Source organism: Triticum urartu, chromosome 5 (genome assembly GCF_003073215.2).
Source record: "Triticum urartu cultivar G1812 chromosome 5, Tu2.1, whole genome shotgun sequence".
In the NCBI taxonomy this organism is placed as follows: domain Eukaryota; kingdom Viridiplantae; phylum Streptophyta; class Magnoliopsida; order Poales; family Poaceae; genus Triticum; species Triticum urartu.
The window spans coordinates 203,555,484-203,571,193 of NC_053026.1; positions in this window are offsets into that span (position 1 = coordinate 203,555,484).

The following is a 15,710-nucleotide window of genomic DNA, read 5'->3' on the forward strand; positions in this document are numbered from 1 at the left end:
ATCTTTAGTTATGGGTAGGAAACGCAAAATACCAAAAAATTAGTTGTACCTACTGAACCAATGGTTGAAGAACCACTCAAAATCTATCACACTCCTGAAGCTTATTACTTGGATCATCTTCGACCCCTATGTGCTCGTGTTGAAACCCCAATTAACTTAGTTGAGGGTAAATATTTAGATGAGCATGCTTGTTATGTGCGACACCGCATATCTGAAAAGGGGAAACGTTTACTGGATCAAATTCATCGTTTGCAATGCTATGCTTGGAATTTATGCGAAATATATGATTATACTTGTTGTTCTGAAGACCCTAAGAAACACCTTCCCTACCAATGTTTGTTTAGTGATAATGGAATCGTATCTTCTTATGCTAAGGGTGTTTATAATTAATATGATGTTCAACAAATTGAAGAATTTGTTGCTTTTAAGGGTGCTTATGAAATTGCTTCTTTGATTGAAAAGTATGATGCTACTCTTTAGAAATCTGAAAATCTTGCCATACTTGAATATTGTTATGATAATTATGCTTCTAATGCCTATGTTAAACCATATATTTAGGACTCCTCCGCTGTCCAAGAAGAGACTAATATTTTGCAAGAGTCTATGGAAGAAGAAATTGATGAAACTGTGAGCTCATTGGATGAAAAAGATGATGAGGAGAGCGAAGAACAAAAGGAGGAAGAGCGGATTAGCTACCCGTGCCCACCTTCTAATGAGAGTAACTCTTCAACTCATACATTGTTTAATTTCCCTTCGTGCTTACCGAAGGATGATTGCTATGATGATTGTCATGATCCCGTTGATTCTCTTAAAATATCCCTTTTTGATGATGCTTGCTATGCTTGTGGCCAAGATGCAAATATGAATTATGCTTATGGAGATGAACTTGCTATAGTTCCTTATGTTAAACATGAAATTGTTGCTATTGCACCCGCGCATGATAGTCCTATTATCTTTTTGAATTCTCCCGACTACACTATATCGGAGAAGTTTACACTGGATTATATTGATGGGTTGCCTTTTACCATTACACATGATGATTTTGATAGATATAATATGCATGTGCTTGCTGCTCCTACTTGCAATTATTATGAGAGGAACTATATCTCCACCTCTCTATGTTTCCAACATGGTAAAATTGCAAGAAACTTTTTATACTATGCATTGGCCTTTATTGTGTGTGCATGAATTGTTCTTTTATGACATGCCAGTGCATAGGAAGAGAGTTAGACTTCGTCATTACATGATATATGTTACTTTGTGCTCACTACTAAATGCCAAATCATTGTTAATTAAAATTGGCTTTGATATACCTTGGGATCCGGGTGGAACCATTATTTGAGCACTATATGCCTAGCTTAATGGCTTTAAAGAAAGCGCTGTCAGGGAGACAACCCGGAAGTTTTAGAGATTCATTTATTTCTTTTGTGTGCTTTTATATAGTTTAAAAACAAAACAAAAAAGAGGGGAACCCAAAACTTTTCAAAAAGAAAGTGAAAGTGAGATAGACGAGCATTGTGAAAGTGGGGGACGTCCTTGAACTTTGTTCATGCCCATGGAAACTTTGTGACTCTTGATTACAGAAACTTTTCAAAAAAATAATTATCCCCTTGTACAATTCCCTTGTATTATAAAAATAATGTGCCAAGGTTTGCCTTTAGGATGTTTACTTTACTTGTTGGTTTGTAAGGTGCAGGACAGAAACTTTGGCTGTAGTGCGCGATTTTACATTTTTTACTGGAACATCAATTGGTTCTGAAACTTTTCGCTCTGTCTTTCTTTACAAATTTTTTATTTTTCCTAATTTTTGTAGAATTTTTGGAGTACCATAGGTATGGTGAATGTTCAGATTATTACAGACTGTTCTGTTTTAGACAGATTCTGTTTTTGATGCATAGTTTGCTTGTTTTGATGAAACTATTGAATTATATCAGTGGATTAAGCCATGGTAAAGTTATACTGCAGTATATATAATTCAAAAACAAAATATGAATTGGTTTGCAACAGTACTTAGAGTAGTGATTTGCTTTATTATACTAACGGATCTTACCGAATTTTCTGTTGAAGTTTTGTGTGGATGAAGTGTTCGATGATCGAGAAGGTCTCGATATGAGAAGAAGGAAGAGAGGCAAGAGCTCAAGCTTGGGGATGCCTGAGGCACCCCAAGTAAATATTCAAGGAGACTCAAGCGTCTAAGCTTGGGGATGCCCCAGAAGGCATCCCCTCTTTCTTCAACAAGTATCGGTATGTCTTCGGATTCGTTTCGTTCATGCGATATGTGCAATCTTGGAGCGTCTTTTGCATTTAGTTTTCATATTTCTTTTATGCACCATGCTGGTATGAGGTAGTCCTTGGTTGATTTATAGAATGCTCATTGCACTTCACTTATATTTTTTGAGTGTGGCTTTATAGAATGCTTCATGTGCTTCGCCTATATCATTTGAAGTTTGGATTGCCTATTTCTCTTTACATAGAAAACCGATGTTTGTAGAATGCTCTTTTGCTTCACTTATATTTGTTAGAGCGGGGGCATATCTTTTGTAGAAATAATTAAACTCTCTTGCTTCACTTATATATATTTAGAGAGATGACAGGAACTGGTCATTCACATGGTTAGTCATAAAATCCTACATAAAACTTGTAGATCACTGAATATGATATGTTTCATTCCTTGCAATAGTTTTGCGATATAAAGATGGTGATATTAGAGTCATGCTAGTGGGTAGTTGTGGATTAGTAGAAATACTTGTGTTGAGGTTTGTGATTCCCGTAGCATGCACGTATGGTGAACCGTTATGTGATGAAGTCCGAGCATGATTTATTTATTGATTGTCTTCCTTATGAGTGGCGGTCGGGGACGAGCGATGGTCTTTTCCTACCAATCTATCCCCCTAGGAGCATGCGTGTAGTACTTTGTTTCGATAGCTAATAGACTTTTGCTATAGGTATGTGAGTTCTTTATGACTAATGTTGATTCCATGGATTATACGCACTCTCACCCTTCCACCATTGCTAGCCTCTCTAGTACCGCGCAACTTTCGCCGGTACCATAAACCCACCATATACCTTCCTCAAAACAGCCACCATACTTACCTATCATGGCATTTCCATAGCCATTCCGAGATATATTGCCATGCAACTTCCATCATCATCGTATACATGACTTCAGCATTCATTGTCATATTGCTTTGCATGATCGTAAGATAGCTAGCATGATGTTTTCATGGCTTGTCCGTTTTTTGATGTCATTGCTATGCTAGATCATTGAACATCCTGGTACAGCGCCGGAGGCATTCATATAGAGTCATATCTGTGTTCTAGCATTGAGTTGTAAGTAAAGAAAAGTGTGATAGTCAGCATTATTAGAGCATTGCCCCGGTGAGGAAAGGATGATGGAGACCATGATTCCCCCACAAGTCGGGATGAGACTCCAGACGAATAAAAAAAGAGAAAGGCCAAAAAAGGAGAAGGCCCAAAAAAATGAAAAAAAATGAGAGAAAAAGAGAGAAGGGGCAATGTTACTATCCTTTTACCACACTTGTGCTTCAGAGTAGCACCATGTTCTTCATATAGAGAGTCTATTAAGTTATCACTTTCATATACTAGTGGGAATTTTCATTATAAAACTTGGCTTGTATATTCCGATGATGGGCTTCCTCAAACGCCCGAGGTCTTCATGAGCAAGCAAGTTGGATGCACACCCACTTAGTTTTCAGTCTCAACTTTCATATACTTATAGCTCTTAGTGCATCCGTTGCATGGCAATCCCTACTCACTCACATTGATATCTATTGATTTGCATCTCCATAGCCCGTTGATACGCCTAGTTAATGTGAGACTATCTTCTCCTTTTTTTCTACACAACCACCATTATATTCCACCTATAGTGCTATGTCCATGGCTCACGCTCATGTATTGCGTGAAAGTTGAAAAGTTTTGAGAACGTCAAAAGTATGAAACAATTGCTTGGCTTGTCATCGGGTTGTGCATGATGTGAATATTTTGTGTGGTGAAGATGGAGCATAGCCAGACTATATGATTTTGTAGGGATAACTTTCTTTGGCCATGTTATTTTGAAAAGACATGAATGCTTTATTAGTAGGCTTGAAGTATTATTGTTTTTATGTCAAATGATAGACTATTGCTTTGAATCACTCGTATCTTAATATTCATGCCATGATTAGATATGTGATCAAGATTATGCTAGGTAGAATTCCACATCAAAAATTATCTTTTTTATCATTTACCTACTCGAGGACGGGCAGGAATTAAGCTTGGGGATGCTGATATGTCTCCGCCGTATCTATAATTTTTTATTGTTCCATGCCAATATTCTACAACTTTCATATACCTTTGGCAATTTTTTATATTATTTTTGGGACTAACATATTGATCCAGTGCCCAGTGCCAGTTCTTGTTTGTTGCATGTTTTTTTGTTTCTTAGAATATCCATATCAAACGGAGTCCAAACGGGATAAAAACTGACGGAGATTATTTTTGGAATATTCAGAGAATATGGGAAGAAAAATCCACGCGAGACGGTGCCCGAGGGAGGCACGAGGCAGTGGGCGCGCCCCTAACCCTCGTGGGCCCCCCGTAAGGCGGTTAATGCCCTTCCTCGGCCGCAAGAAAGCTAATTTTTAGGAAAAAATGACGGTGAAGGTTTCAGTCCAATCGGAGTTACGGATCTCCATATATATACGAAACGGTGAAAGGGCAGCTAGGCAGAACGCAGAAACAAAGAGAGACGGAGAGACAGATCCAATCTCGGAGGGGCTCTCGCCCCTCCCATGCCATGGAGACCAAGGACCAGAGGGGAAACCCTTCTCCCATCAAGGGAGGAGGTCAAGGAACAAGAAGAATAAGGGGGGCCTCTCCCCCTCTCTTTCGGTGGCGCCGGAACACCGCCGGGGCCATCATCATCACCGCAATCTTCACCAACAACTTCACCGCCATCATCACCAACTCTTCCCCCCTCTATGCAGCGCTGTAACCTCTCTCTTATCCGCTGTAATTTCTACTTAAACATGGTGCTCAACGCTATATATTATTTCCCAATGATGTATGGCTATCCTATGATGTTTGAGTAGATCCGTTTTGTCCTAATGGTTATTTGGTGATCATGATTGGTTTGAGTTGCATGTTTTATTAATGGTGTTGTCCTATAGTTCTCTCTGTGTCGCGCAAGCATGAGGGATTCCCTCTATAGGGTTTGCAATATGTTCATGATTTGCTTATGGTGGGTGGCGTGAGTGATAGAAACACATACCCGAGTAAGTAGGTTGTTTGCATATGGGATAAAGAGGACTTGATACTTTAATGCTATGGCTGGGTTTTACCTTAATGATCTTTAGTAGTTGCGGATGCTTGCTAGAGTTCCAATCATAAGTGCATATGATCCAAGTAGAGAAAGTATGTTAGCTTATGCCTCTCCCTCATATAAAATTGCAATAATGATTACCGGTCTAGTTATCGATTGCCTAGGGACAAATAACTTTCTCGTAACAAAAAGTTCTTTACTAAAACTAACTTAGTTGTGTATTTATCTAAACAGCCCCTACTTTTTATTTACATGCTCTTTATTACCTTGCAAACCTATCCAAAAACACCTACAAAGTACTTCTAGTTTCATACTTGTTCTAGGTAAAGCGAACGTCAAGCGTGCGTAGAGTTGTATCGGTGGTCGATAGAACTTGAGGGAATATTTGTTCTACCTTTAGCTCCTCGTTGGGTTCAACACTCTTACTTATCAAAAACTATTGCGATCCCCTATACTTGTGGGTTATCAAAGAACATCATTGAGTGGGAGGAATGCTTGCCCATCGCCGAGTACGCCTACAATCGAGCATGACACTCTACCACCTCCAAGTCTTCAAGGTCATCTACGACTCCAACCCATTGTCACCATTGGACATCCTTCCACTACCGCTACAAGAACGAGCAAACATGGACACAAACGTAAGAGCAACTTATCTCAAAAAGATGCATGAACATACAAGGCACACGATCAAGCATCAAGTACACCATCTCACCACCAAGCTCAAGATAAACAAGCACCCCATGGTGTTCAGCCTAGGATATCTTGTGTGGCTACACCTTCGCAAAGATCGTTTCCCAAACGAGCACAAGTACAAGCTACTACCTCGCACCGATGGAACTTTCAAGGTTCTAGCACACTACAATAACAATGCTTACAAGATCGACATCCCACGTGACAAGTACAACATAAGCGACATCTTCAATGTCAAGGATTTATCTACCAACCATGGTGATGAAGTTAACGATCTGAGATGGATCTCTCCCAAGGGGGGCAGATGATGCGGAGCATACTTCGGTCATCCCCATGGACACTACACCAACTCAACAAGCACCACGTGGACCCATGATAAGAGCTCGCGCACGCGCCATAAAAAACAAGGTGAACTCACCCCTCTATGATATTGATATGGATATGGATGGGACTTGGATGCTACCTCACCAAAGAGTGATATGTATCATTAGGTACGAGTACGACCCCCACCAAGCAGCTAAGGAACATCCCCAAGGCCTAGGAGAAGGGGACCAAAGCCACAAGAAGGAGGCCACCATGAAAGAGAAGACTGCACCTCCCAGGCCACCCCGTGCCCGCGGGTCATCTAGAGAGCTAGTGGACGCGAAACAGCACACCCCGTGCCCATGGGCCTCCCCACTGTAGCTATTCCGTGTGCATGGGGGTGTACCGTGCACACGGGGCCTACTTAGCCCATGCGCACGACCCTCACAGTAAGTTGGCCATGGTGTTCCTATTTTACCCTCTAGCTCGTCCCCCACCTCAAGTCACCTATATATGTCGTTCCTAAGACATTTGTTAGGGTTAGCAAAGTATTAAGAGACATTAGAGACGGATTTGCTCATCTACCACTCCTTTAGGATATCAAGACCTCCTAGGAGAAGATCCCTAGGGGATATCAAGACCCCTTCTAGGAAAGGATCTATCTAGATCATCAAGACCTCATCTCCTCTTGGATTTTAGAAGAACTCTATATTTGTGCTTGTTTTCCTTTGATTGATCTTGTATGCTTGTGGATCTCAACTATGTTATTCTAGTGGGTGTGTAATTGGGGTGTTTTAAGTGAATTCCCCTTGTGATTCTTGTTGTTCATCCATTTTCCCCTTCAAGTGTGAAAAGATCTCCAATTAGGGTTCCATCCTACAACAATCTTCCATTTGGGTAGTAAGCTTGGCGTAAAGGTAGTCCCGCATTCTTGCTTCGGATTGTCACAAGTCTGTGGCAAGTTGTTTGATGCGGTCGCCCAAAGCTTCATTTTCTTGATGCAAAGCTTGTTGAGTGCCAAAGAGTTTAAGCATCGTGACGTAGTCATTCTATTTGTCTTGCTCATCGAAGAGTGGGTTGGAGGTGCGCGGCCTATCCATCATGCTCAAGCAAATGTGAGCGGAAGAAAGAAAAGAACTAGACCAAATGTATCTTTTCCAATGTCGAAGATGGATCAATGGTCATCCAGTGTGTTATTAGTACAATTGGTACCAAATCTTGTCAATCTCACACCTATACAAGAAAAGCTTATGGAGTGGCTTGGCGAGGACAGTGACACAAAATTGATGCAATTGTTAGTAAGATAAAAATAATGTTGAAAGAGATTCACAAATTCACAAGTGAAACAAGTAGACCAATAACAATGGGTGGCACACGGAAACACACACACGGATAGGTAATTGGGGTTGTGCAACCAAAGAATGAGCACAAAATGTGAAATCCACGAAAAACTCTCATGTTACAAAATGCTAGAGGACGCTAGCACAACTTCTTGAAAGGGCGAGATATGAAACTTGTGCACAACCTATGAGAGACAAAACGTGTCAATTTTCTATTCCAAGTATGTTATTTAGTATGTTTCCCGGTGAACTCGCTCATGATGATCCAAGATGATCAATGATGGCAATATGGCATGCAATGTGGCCTAATTTTGTGGCTGTTGCTTACAAGCTCTTTTTTTCTCTACTTAAAAGATTTTCTCTCCTTTTTTTATATGGCCACTATGCGGAATGCTCAAACCAAGATGGCAATTATGTATATGCGGGAACAATGTGATGACACAAGAGATGATACGATGAGAAATGCACGCAATGAAAGCTATGTGGAATGCGTATCAGTAAAGTGCACAAGTAGTGTGGCCCGGGGTTAACAATGCAAAGCCAAGGAAAATGTACAATGATGTCGTCGCGGTTACCATCCTTGATTACGGTCGGGATGTCAAAATGGTGAAGTTGTCATTGTCGATGTTGAGTCTGTGGCGAAGTTGAGTGGAGGTGATGTCGATGAAGAACCGTTCGTAAGTAGCCGAAACAAGTTAGGAAACAGAAAACTGCAAACTCAAATTCTCAAATGGCAAATGGCAAATGTGTAAAAATTGTGGTTGGTTGCGGAAGTCGGTGGTAGTTTGCGGAAGGAATGGTGTGATAGAGGCAAAGGTGTCCCGTCTTTCGATGAGTGGTGGCTATCATTTGGTGGAGTAGACTTTGATGATCCGACTACGAACGTGCAAAAACATCGCGCCTTAGCAACCACTAAACCAACTCCAAGAGGTTATTGACCACGCCAGAGCACGATCAACCTGACCATGAGGGTCTGTTTCCTGCAGGCAAATGAAGAACAAGCAAGAAACTGAGATTGCAATCTGGATATTGTAGATATAAGATGAAAGCTTTATTGATGAAAGTGGGGTTCTATGACGTCTTGGTTTGGTCATTGAACACAAACGAAGTACGCAAGTTGCAGCTATGGCGAACTTTAATCTAAACAAAACCCAAAGTCTAAACGGTGCCTTGAGGGTTGTATTTTTAGGGGGAAATAGAGGGAATTTCGTCCCCCCTTGGCAAGGTGGGACTAAAACACCTCATGAGTCGTTTCCCCTACAATACAGACTCTAAAAAGTAGCCTACATGTAGTATTTCGAAATTACATGGGCCCGGCCCAAAAATAAGGTAGCACATCACCTATATTAAGATATGGAAGAAATTTATGAAAGAGTATCTTGTGTATTTCATCCATGCACTTGTACGTCATCATGGTGGCTCCAAAATGCTGAAAACTCCACTAGAAACTCCATTCTTGTTCCCCTTGCGCATGCCACCATCTCCATGCTTGATCATGCTCCAATGTTCATCCCTATTGTCCAACCTAGGCCCTTCATTTGTGAGCAAAACAAATGTATCCAATTTAGGCAGCATCATATTATCGTGAACCTTAGAATCGTTACCAAGAAACGAAAGTACCTGGTAATTTAATTGGTGTGTGCGAGCTTTGGTAATTGGTCCCAGCTATGTAACAGCAGGGGTCATGGGTGTAACTGTGGTATTGATGTACTCATCATCCTCCCCTTCTTGAATTTAAGTCATCCTCGATGGAAGCTCATCTTCCTTGCCCAAATAAAGCTTCAAATCTGCAATGTTAAAAGTGGGACTAACCCCAAAATCTGCAGGTAGCTCAAGTTTATATGCATTATCATTTATTTTTTCTAACACCTTAAAAGGACCATCAGCACGTGGCATTAGCTTTGACTTGCACAAATCAGGAAACCTATCTTTACGCAAATGTAACCAAACAAGATCTCCAGGTGCAAAGACAACACTCTTGCTGCCCTTATCTCCAACAAGTTTATATTTAGCATTCATGTGCTCAATATTTTCCTTAGTTAACTCATGCATTTTTTTAAATCAATTCAGCATGTTGTTTAGCATCAAAATTAACCTTCTCTGAAGATGGAAGAGGCAACAAATCAATGGGTGCATGAGATAGGAAACCATACACAATCTCAAAAGGGCACATCTTAGTAGTAGAATGCAGTGAACGGTTATAAGCAAATTCAATATGAGGCAAGCATTCTTACCATATTTTAAGGTCAGTCTTCAAAACTGTCCTTAGCATAGTAGACAATGCTCTATTGACTACTTCAGTTTGTCCATCGGTTTGGGGTTACAAGTAGTGCTAAAAGGCAGTTTAGTCCCCAACTCAGCCCATAAACATCTCCAAAAGTGACTAAGAAACATAGTATCATGATCTGAAACAATAGTATTTCGCACACCATGCAAGCGAATCATTTCACGAAAGAACAACTCAACAAGATTAGCAGCAGCAGCGCTTTTATGACATGGTATAAAGTGTGTCATTTCCGAAAATCTATCCACGATAGCAAATATGCTATCCATCCCCTTCTTTGTTTGAGGTAAACCTAAAACAAAGTCCATAGATATATCCTTCCAAGGAACACTAGGTATAGGCGAAGGCATATATAAACCATGAGGATTGAGTCATGACTTAGCTTTTTGACATGTAGTGCAGCGAGCAACAAACGCTCAACATCCCATCTCATCTTTGGCCAAAAGAAATGTGTAGCAAGTACATCCTCTTTATTCTTCATGCCAAAGTGTCCCATTAATCCTCCTCCATGCGCCTCCTGTGACAACAAAAGATGAACAGAACTAGATGGAATGCATATCTTGTTAGCACGAAACAAAAAGTCCATCATTAACAACAAACTTGTTCCATGTTCTTCCTTCTTTACAATTCTGCATTACATCTCTAAAATCAACATCATGCACATATTGATCTTTGATGGTCTCCAAACCAAATATTTTAAAGTCAAATTGGGAAAGCATAGTATAGCGACGAGACAATGCATCAGCAATAACATTTTCTTTACCCTTCTTGTGTTTAATGACATAAGGGAAAGTCTCAATGAATTTAACCCATTTAGCATGCCTGCGATTTAGTTTGGCTTGACTTTTAATATGTTTCAAAGATTCATGATCAGAATGTATAACAAATTCTTTGGGCCATAAATAATGTTGCTTTTTTCTAAAGTCCGAACAAGAGCATATAATTCTTTATCATAAGTAGAATAATTCAGACTAGGCCCATTCAATTTTTTAGAAAAGTATGCAACAGGTTTACCATCTTGTAATAACACACCTCCTAATCCAATTGCACTGGCATCACATTCAAGCTCAAAAGTCTTATTAAAATCAATAAGTTGGAGTAATGGAGCATGTGTCGACTTATCTTTCAATACCATGAAGGCTTCTTCCTGTGCAGTACCCCAAACAAAAGGCACATCCTTCTTTGTAAGCACATTGAGAGGTGCAGCAATGGTGTTGAAATCTCTCACAAAAAGCCTATAGGAACCAGGGAGTCCAAGAAAACTCCTCACTTGTGTGACCATTTTGGGCTGCAGCCAACACTCAATAGCTTTAATCTTGTCTTTATCAACTTCAATTCTCTGTGGGGCAACAACATAGCCAAGAAAAGATACTCGGTTGGTGCAAAAGGTGCACTTCCCAAGGTTACCAAACAAACATGCATCACGTCGAGCAATAAAAACAACACGTAAATGTTCCAAATGTTCCTCCAAAGATCTGTTATATATCAGTATATCATCAAAGTAAACTACCACAAATCATCCAATGAAAGCACGTAAAACTTCGTTCATTAAACTCATGAAAGTACTAGGTGCATTAGTTAACCCAAAAGGCATGACTAAGCACTCATATAATCCAAATTTAGTGTAAATGTTGTTTTCCATTCATCTCCCAATTTCATACGAATTTGATGGTATCCACTACGCAAATCAACTTTGGAGAATATTGTAGAGCCACTCAATTCATCAAGCATATCATCTAGCCTAGGTATAGGATGACGATAACGAATAGTAATATTATTAATGCCTCTACAATCAACACACATACGCGATGTACCATCCTTTTTTGAAACTAGTATAATAGGAATAGCACAAGGACTAAGAGATTCGCGTATATAACTCTTGTCGAGCAGCTCCTGTAATTGACGCATAATCTCCTTCATCTTCTCCGGATTGGTACGGTATGGTGCACGGTTGGGTAGCGATGCACTGGGAATTAAATCAATTTGATGCTCAATCCCTCGAATAGGTGGTAATTCCGGTGGCATGTCTTGTGGAAAGATGTCAGTGAACTCCTGCAAAATGTTAGTGACAGTAGGAGGCAAAGAGCAAGGCACGTCCTCGAATGAAAATAATGCCTCTTTGCACACAAAAGCATAGCAAACAGATTTGGTGAAATCTAAATCATCTATATCAGATTTTGTGGCAAGTAAACATCCACTTTTCAATTTAATTTCGAAGGCAACATGAGATGATGGTTTGTTATGAGGCTTCATTTGTTGCTCAAATTCTTTTGCCACAATGTGATTTTCGATCTTACTTTGCTCCTGTTTTGCTTTACTAGCTATGTTAATATCATCTTTCAAAATGGAATATGGAGACATAGGAAGCAAAGTAATATGTTTATCCTTATGAACAAGAGTATACAGATTGTTTCTACCATGGTGTAGAGAATTTTTATCAAATTGCCATGGTCTACCAAGTAATAAGAAACATGTTTGCATGGGTACCACATCACAATCAACATAATCGGCATATGTAGCGACACTAAAATGCACACGAACAGTATGTGTTACCTTAACCTTGTCGCTATTGTTAAACCGCTGGATTTAGTAAGGATGTGGATGTGGTCTTGTGGTGAGAGACAGCTTCTCCACCATCTCCATGCTAGCCAAGTTGTTGCAGCTCCCTCCATCAATGATGATGTGGACAGAACGTTCCTTCACAAATCCCTTTGTATGGAACAAATTGTACATCTAATTTTTCTCAACTTGTGTTACCTGCACACTCAAAACACGTTGAGCAACTAAAGTTCCATACCTGTCAGCGTCTTCAGCAGCCATCTATTGTGTGTCTTGTTTAGAATCATGCCCACCCTGCTCTTCACTAGCAATATGAGCCAAAGTCTCCTCATCATAGTCACTAGCGACTCATACCCACCATCCTCAGTAACAATCATCACACGCGGATATGGACATTTGCTCGCATAGTGACCTCCACCCTTGCAACGACGGCATATAACTGTTGGGTAACGCATCACGCAATTTCAAAAAAAAATCCTACAATCACGCAAGATATATCTAGGAGATGCATAGCAACGAGAGGGGGAGAGTGTGTCCATGTACCCTTGTACACCAAAAGCGGGAGCGTTAGCTTAACGTGGTTGATGTAGTCGAACGTCTTCGCGATCCAACCGATCAAGCACCGAACATACGGCACCTCCGAGTTCAGCACACGTTCAACTCGATGACGTTCCTCGAACTCTTGATCCAGCAAAGTGTCGAGGGAGAGTTTCGTGAGCACGACGGCGTGGTGACGGTGATGGTAATGTGATCCGTGCAGGGCTTCGCCTAAGCACTACGACAATATGACCGGAGGTGTAAACTGTGGAGGGGGCACCGCACACGGCTAAGAGAACAATTGATGTGCTTTAGTGTGCCCCCCTGCCCTCGTATATAAAGGAGGAGAGGCAGGAGGCCGGCCCTAGGCGCGCACCATGGGGGGAAACTGACTTGGAATCCTAGTCCTAGTCGCCCCCCCCCCTTCCTTTCTTTCGGAGGGGGGAAGGGGAAGGAAAGGGGGGCTGCGCCCCCTCCCCTTGTCCAATTCAGACTCCCATGGGGGGGCACCCCTTGTGGGCTGCCCTCTCTCTCCCCTATGGCCCATGTTGGCCCATTACTTTCCCTGGGGGTTCCGGTAACCTCTCGGTACTCCAATAAATACCCGAAACACTCCGAAACCATTTAGGTGTCCGAATACCATCGTCCAATATATGAATCTTTACCTCTCGACCATTTCGAGACTCATCATCATGTCCGTGATCTCATATGGGACTCCGAACAATCTTTGGTCACCAAAACACATAACTCATAATACAAATCGTCATCGAACGTTAAGCGTGTGGACCCTACGGATTCGAGAACTATGTAGACATGACCGAGACACATCTCTGATCAATAACCAACAGCGTAACCTGGATGCTCATATTGGTTCCTACATATTCTACAAAGATCTTTATCTGTCAAACCGCAATGACAACATACGTTATTTCCTTTGTCATCGGTATGTTACTTGCCCGAGATTCGATCGTCGGTATCTTCATACCTAGTTCAATCTTGTTATTGGCAAGTCTCTTTACTCGTTCCGTAATACATCATCCCGCAACTAACTCATTAGTCACATTGCTTGCAAGGCTTATCATGATGTGCATTACCGAGCGGGACCAGAGATACCTCTCCGATACTCGGAGTGACGAATCCTAATCCTGATCTATGCCAACCCAACAAACACCTTCGGAGACACCTGTAGAGCATCTTTATAATCACCCAGTTACATTGTAACGTTTGATAGCACACAAGGTGTTCCTCCGGTATTCGGGAGTTGCATAATCTCATAGTCAAAGGAATATGTATAAGTCATGAAGAAAGCAATAGCAATAAAACTTAAAGATCATTATGCTAAGCTAACGGATGGGTCTTGTCCATCACATCATTCTCCTAATGATGTGATCCTGTTCATCAAATGACAACACATGTCTATGGTCAGGAAACTTAACCATCTTTGATTAACGAGCTAGTCAAGTAGAGGCATACTTGGGACACTTTGTTTTATCTATGTATTCACACATGTATCAAGTTTCCGGTTAATACAATTCTAGCATGAATAATAAACATTTATCATGACATAAGGAAATATAAATAACAAGTTTATTATTGCCTCTACGGCATATTTCCTTCAATCTCCCACTTGCACTAGAGTCAATAATCTAGATTACATTGTAATGATTCTAACACCCATGGAGTCTTGGTGTTGAGCATGTTTTGCTCATGGAAGAGGCTTAGTCAATGGGTCTGCAACATTCAGATCTGTATGTATTTTGCAAATTTATATGTCTCCCTCCTTGACTTGATCGTGGATGGAGCTGAAGCGTCTCTTGATGTGTTTGGTTCTCTTGTGAAATCTAGATTCCTTCGCTAAGGCAATTGCTCCAGTATTGTCACAAAAGATTTTCGTTGGAACCGATGCACTAGGTATTACACCTAGATCGGATATGAACTCCTTCATGCAGACTCCTTCATTTGCTGCTTCCGAAGCAGCTATGTACTCCGCTTAACACATAGATCCCGCCACGACGCTCTGCTTGGAACTGCACCAACTGACAGATCCACCATTCAATATAAATATGTATCCGGTTTGCGACTTAGAGTCATCCAGATCAGTGTCAAAGCTAGCATCGACGTAACCATTTATGACAAGCTCTTTGTCACCTCCATAAACAAGAAACATATCCTTAGTCCTTTTCAGGTATTTCAACATGTTCTTGACCGTTGTCCAGTGATCCACTCCTCGATTACTTTGGTACCTCCCTCCTAAACTTATAGCAAGGCACACATCAGGTCTGGTACACAGCATTGCATACATGATAGAACCTATGGCTGAGGCATAGGGAATGACTTTCATTTTCTCTCAATCTTCTGCAGTGGTCAGGCATTGAGTCTGACTCAACTTCACACCTTGTAACACAGGCAAGAACCCTTTCTTTGACTAATCCATTTTGAACTTCTTCAAAACTTTATCAAGGTATATGCTTTGTGAAAGTCCAATTAAGCATCTTGATCTATCTCTATAGATCTTGATGCCCAATATATAAGTAGCTTCACCGACGTCTTGCATTGAAAAATTCTTATTCAAGTATCCTTTTATGCTATCCAGAAATTCTATATCATTTCCAATCAACAATATGGCATCCACATATAATATTAGAAATGCTACAGACCTCCCACTCACTTTCTTGTA